This window comes from Lutra lutra, chromosome 7 (genome assembly GCF_902655055.1).
Source record: "Lutra lutra chromosome 7, mLutLut1.2, whole genome shotgun sequence".
NCBI classification, from domain to species: Eukaryota; Metazoa; Chordata; class Mammalia; order Carnivora; family Mustelidae; genus Lutra; species Lutra lutra.
Window position 1 is genome coordinate 85,690,440 of NC_062284.1, and position 6,416 is coordinate 85,696,855.

The window sequence follows — 6,416 nt, forward strand, 5'->3', positions numbered from 1 at the left end:
TCACTCTTTATTCTATTTTTATTCAAGGTTACCTCAGCCTTTCCCCTACCCAGCTGCTGTCTAACTTGGCCGTACTGTTAATACATTTGCAGCTTTTTGTAGAGGCAAGAACATGGGCTTGAGAGAGCAACCCTCTCTCGGGTTAACCAACCCTGCCTTATATGGAGGGTAGGACTCACCTTTCTGAGTCTCAAATCCCTGATTTGCAAAGAGGGATAATAATACAATAACCTCTCATCTTATTATAAAAATTAAATGAAATAATGCATGAGAAAGCCTTTATCCTTTGTGTGGTTTGAGGAAGTACTCACAGTTGTTAGTTCATGCCAGCTTTTCCTTTTTCTCCTTTCATTAGTAGAAATTCACAGGATTGAATGAAATTGCAGATGTTTGTTATACAGATAGTAACTTTAAAAAGTGCATTTAAATAGACCATGATAAGATATTTTAAACAGATCTACTGTGGTTTCTTCAAAGGGGTCCTTTTCTGAAATTTTTACTTTGAGGCCCAGAGGTGAAGGTTATGACCCTGTTTATAACAATAACTTCTTAATCAAGTGTAATGTACCTAAGCATAGTAATCTCTTCTCCACACTGTAGCCAGAAGCTAGAGTAATTTTTTCTAACGTGCAGGTCTGATGGGGCCATCCCCCTGCTCCTCCCACGGGCTCTTTAAACTGATTTACCAGGCCCTTTGGACATGAGCTCTTCTTCCCTCTCAAGGATATCTCTCTTACCCTCCCCTCCCCAAGTGCCTGACAGTGCTCTGCCCAAGGTGGCTACACATGTTGAATGAATAAGTAAACGAATGAATCATCAAAGACCAAGGTGGGTGGTTACTTTTTCTAGAGTGCTTACTGAACTATAGAATCCAGCAGATGGCCTTTTTGCTGCTGCAGAAAAAAGTTTGTTAAAAAATATATATATTGGGGCGTCTGGGTAGCTCAGCTGGTTAAGCAACTGCCTTCTGCTCAGATCATGATCCTGGAGTCCTGGGATCGAGCCCCATGTCAGGCTCCTTACTCAGCGAGGAGCCAGTTTCTCCCTCTCGCTCTGCCTGCCACTCCGCCTGCTTGTGCTCGCTTGCTCTCTCTCTGTCAAATAAATAAATAAAATTAAAAAATATATATATATATGCATTTATATGTTTGACTGCTTTCAAAGAAAGGATCTAATTGGGAAACACCACAGTGTTTGAATTTTTTTTAAGGTAGTTCTCCCTCCATGGGAATTTTCTATCTTGACAGTTATGTGTCTGGTGCATTTTCTGGAGGACAGACTTCTACAGTTTCTAGCAAAGGGTTAGCTTTATTTTATTTTTTTATTTTTTATTATTTTTTTTTTTGCAAGGGTTAGCTTTAAATGGGAATCAGTCACATTAACATATGTGTATATACATTAGATATGGAAGAATAGTAAGAGCAAAGAGATAGACGTGCCTAGTTTCCCCAAGGGTTTTCATGAAAAACTTCCAACTGTTTCAACTCTTCAAAACAGTGGAAAAGAAATATGCCAAAAAATAAAATTCTTTGACCACAAATTCAATCTTACTTTTATCTTGGAACATGATTTTCCACAGGAGGGAGACAGACAGTAAATCTGATATTTAAGTAAATTATGTAGTTGGTTAGAAGAAACTGAGTGTTATGAGAAAAGAAAAATAGAGCAGGTGAGAGGAATCTGGAGTCTGGGGGGAGAGGAAAGACATGATATACTTGGATGGGGGTAGAACCCATTGTTGGGTTGCTAGATTTAGAAGAAAACAAAACACAGGATTTCCAGTTAAATGTACATTTCAGATAAACAATGAATAATTTTTTAAATATACGTTTTTTTTTTCCATGCAGTATTTGGGACATACTTACGCTGAGATGCTATTCATTGCTTATCTGAAATTCAAATGTAACCTGCGCCTTGTTGGTTTGCTGGCACAACTGACCCCCGTCCCCACATTAAGAGTGAGATTTGAGCACAGATATGAAGGGGCTCTGGGACAGCAGTCTAGCGGAAGAATGTTTCATGCTAATTGGCAGGAGTATGGCAGGTGCATTCCTGGCAGCAAGGTGCTGAGGAGTAATGAGGAGATGAGAAAGAATGGAGTGGGCAGATCAGGGGACCTTACAGGCCTTTGGAGAGATTTTGCTGTCTCTCTTGAGTGAACTAAGTAAAAATCCATTGTAGGGTTTTCAGCAAAGAGGTGATGTGAACTGACTTTTTGTTTTAAAGGATCACTCTGGCTGCTGTAAATAGAGAACAAAGGGGCAAGGGCCAGAAGCAGGGGGACCCCGCGAGGACTTTGATGTAATCTAGGAGAATGGTGTGGGGTGTCTCATACTGAGGTGATAGTGATGTGGGAATGTTGGGGTTCAGAGCAAATGGTCAAGAAAGAATTCCTGAAGCGTCTTCCGTGCAAAAGGTGGTTTCATTAAAGCACAGGAACAGGACCCGTGGGCAGGAAGAGCTGCCGAGGGAGTGGGCACAGGTGACTGATTATATACTTTCAAGTTGGGAGGGGGTTTGGGATAGCATAAGTCTCTATGGAATTTTAGAAGCAAGGTTTCCGGGACCTTGAGGGGCTAGCTGTTGTTAGGAAAACATCATTTCCTATCACCTATCCATCACTTCTCAAAGATTTGAGGTAAGGGGTGATAGATTAAAACATTTCTTCATTTTTTTAATCCTCCTGAAATCCAGGAAAGTAGGAAGAGTTGTTTTTCCTACACGAGGTCCTGTCTAGTGAGATTTTTCTCAAATTTGTCATTGAGGGTCTTATTATATTTAATCCTTTCTTTTTTTCCCTCTTTTCCTTCTTTTTTTCCCCCCTCTTTTCTTCTTCTTTTTTTTTTTTTTTTCTTTTTCTTTCTATCTTTCTTCTTTGTAATCCTGTTCTTTTTTTAGATTTGACTTTGGCTCTTTCAGAATCAGGACATAAATAGAATTTAAAATCACAAGTGTCTAGGCCAAGGCCTGCTGGATTCTGAGTTTATATGAAATATAAAGCAGTTTCTAATAGGAGAGGTAATAGGACCATTTTTTAAATTTTATTATTTATTTATTTATTTTTTTGATAGGACCATTTGAAAAAAAGGAACATTTTGAACCTAATATATCTAAGGCCCTGAGATTTCAGGGACCTAACAACTACGTCTAGGTTGAAAAAGATAAGATCTAAAAGATGTTATATTTTTATTTATTCACAAGAGAGATTCCAACTTTTTTTTTTACAGTTTTTTAACTAGGTTTTTAACAGTATCAAATAATTTTGAGTTACATGAAAGTTTGTTAAATAGCTCCAAAAGCATTGAATTAGGACTGAAGTAATTTGATTTTAATCCTGATTATTTAACTACTTAGCTGTGAAGTCTTTGGGCAGATCTTTTAACTTTTGACATGTCCCAGTTCTCACATTTAAAAAATGAGGAATTAATTTCACAGCTGTTTACCCCTTCCTAGAGTAAATGAGATATAATTCAGATTAACATATGAGAAAGCACTTTGAAAGCATAAAGTACACTACAAATTCAAGGGATTATTTCCCTATTGTCAGCAGTATTATTTAATCCAAGAAGAATTCCTTCTAATCATCCACATAAAATGTAAAATTTGGCTATTTGCAAAATATAAAACAGTCAGGGATGTACTTGTATTTCTTGAAAGAAGAAAGTGTTCTTTCAGTAATGGTGTTTCATTGATGAAATGAGTAGGAGTTTAAATATTGAGTGATGGCTAATTTCTGTTACATTTCCCATTTGAAATTTTAGATTTGTAGTTATTTTGCTGAGAGCAAGAAATTATCAGTAAGACTTTATTGGGGAATAGACACCTCCCAACATTGATCTTGTTTCCCAGTAGCAGATAGCTAGTGTAGTCTGATGGGAACACTAAAAAGAAATTAGTCGATCAGTTTATTAACACAGAGATTTAAATTTTGCATCTATATCACTGTATGCATATTCCTGAGCTTTACCTAATACTTGGCCTTTGGTTTGTTTGTATTTGTCTTTTCAATTAAAAGTAAGAGAACATTTGGCATGTGTGTGCTCAATATATATATTTTTTAAAGATTTTATTTATTTATTTGACAAAGAGAGACACACCCAAAGAGAGGGAACAGAAGCAGGGGTAGTGGGAGAGGGAGAAGCAGGCTTTCTGCCGAGCAGGGAGCCCAGTGCGGGGCACATTTCCAGGAGCCTGGGATCATGACCGGAGCCGAAGGCAGATGCTTAACGACTGAGCCACCCAGGCGCCTCTGTGCTCGATATTTTTAATTGAACTAAAGTAGTCTAAGTCAGGTATGAAAATGTAATTCCTCTTGCCGGTGATTGGTTTAGGAAGGCATGGGTGATACAGTTCTGGCCAGTGAAATGTAAGAGCGCGTCTCCTAAGAAAAGAGACACCTGAAAAGAATTGCTGCCATTGTCCCACAATGCTGCTTCTGCTGTCCTGCTGCAGATATGACACTTGGAAGTGTGGCAGCCATGCTGCCGCTATGAAGACTTGAGGTGACAGCAGGGAGATGGGAAGAATCTAGGTCTTCAGTGACAGTTACTGAACTAGTGCATTAAGCAATCTTAATTTTTTTTCTTTATGTGTAATAATAAACCCTCATTGTTTAAGCCATTTGAGTAGAAGTTTTCTGTAATTTTTATAAAAAGATTCTCTTGATTATGTTAGTTATTCTTTTTGAGCATTTCCAGATAACCCTAGTTTTCTTGAAAAGGAGCCACTAGGGCTGTTGTCAGTGCTGTGGATAAGGGCATACATTGGTTAAAGCTTGAGGGCAGAGATTCCATCAGTTTTATGTATCTGTGTATACCCAGCCCCACTGTAGTGCTTCTTACTCAATAAATGTTCAGTGAATAAATTTTCCATAATTCCTTTTTTGTTATTTTTCCATCTTGGTACACTGGACTGACAGCCTCAGATGACAGGCTAAGGTTAACAGAATGCCCTTTCAATTCTCTTTTCCCAACTTTACCTTATAAAGGCAAATAAAGGTCAGAGGCCAGGACTTTTCAAGCATCAGTCATATTTTTTTTTTTCTCCAGATTTGTTCATTGGCATGAGAGTTCATCTATGCTCGTCTTTGTATTGAGGTCAGGATTCCAAGAGCAGTGAATAGCAGCTGTTTAATAGGCTGCTACATGAAGGCTAAAGTTCTTTAGCAACAGTGAATTTCAAAGCACACTTCCCATGCTGTTAAGCCCTAAATGTTAAAATCAGCTGAGATGGTACAGGAAAGAAACAGAATTGTCACAGTTAAACATGAACATACATTTTATGCTTCGTTATACTTTCCTGTCAACTGCTAGATATGTCCAGTTCTATCTGTAATATTTTTATTTAGAAATAATTTGCATCCTTTTTTAAAAATAACATTCAAGTAAACCTCTAGGGTAGCTTGTTTTCCAAGGTAGGAAGCTATGTGCATGAAAAGCTACCACTCCAGAAGCTGCATCGCAAAGTTCGGGGTACCGTCCAAGAACTAAAAAGAGAAGAAACAATTTTAGTGTCCCTCATGAGGTCCCCCGAATGAAGGACACAATCTAGTTTACTTATACATTTGCAATGTTAAATAGTAGTTAAAATAGGCAAGCTATAGTTACAAAAATCAATGTGGTTAAAACTCAAAAACAGTGTTCAGTGAAAAGTAGCAAATACAAGGATGATACAATTAATGTAATATGTTAAAAAATAGTAAAAAAAATGCATAAGAATGATGCCTACGAACTTTAGGATTATGGTTCCGTCTGATAAAATAGAGAGGGAGAGAGGGAGGACAGAGGAAGGAGTGAGAGGCAATTGGGTTTTGCTATAACTGTACCTGGTCTGTTCCTTTAAAAATAAGAAGTGAGGGATGCCTGGGTGGCTCAGTGGGTTAAAGCCTCTGCCTTTGGCTCAGGTCATGATCCCAGGGTCCTGGGATGAGTCCCACATTGGGCTCCTTGTAGACAGGGAGCCTGCTTCTCCCTCTGCCTGCCTCTCCCTCTGCTTGGTTTGCGCTGGTGCACTCGCTCTTTCTCTCTCTCTGACAAATAAATAAGTAATCTTTAAAATATATATATATATATATATATATATATATATATATAACTTGAAATATATACTGCAAGTGTTAACATCTGTTAAAACTGGGTGGTAGTTTGATATTTATTATTGCCTATACTCTTTTGTATGTTTTAAATAGTTCATACTTTAAAAAAAGAGCTAATTCCACAATTCTAGAGTAGCAAAATCTATTAATAACCCTTCTGTTTGATAATCTAAACCTATATCAATATTCATGCTTTTAAGATAACTTGGGGGGGTGCCTGGGTGACTCAGTGGATTAAAGCCTCTGCCTTCAGCTCAGGTCATGATTCCAGGGTCCTGGGATCGAGCCCCGCATCAGGCTCTCTGCTCAGTGGGGAGCCTGC

General features: G+C 38.1%; 1 long non-coding RNA gene across 1 annotated transcript in view; it reads left to right on the forward strand.

Annotated features, from left to right (window-relative positions):
* The window catches only part of LOC125104205 (uncharacterized), a 160,626-nt gene that overhangs the window by 149,456 nt on the left and 4,754 nt on the right, over positions 1–6,416 (forward strand). The gene's annotated exons all lie outside the window — the stretch shown is intronic.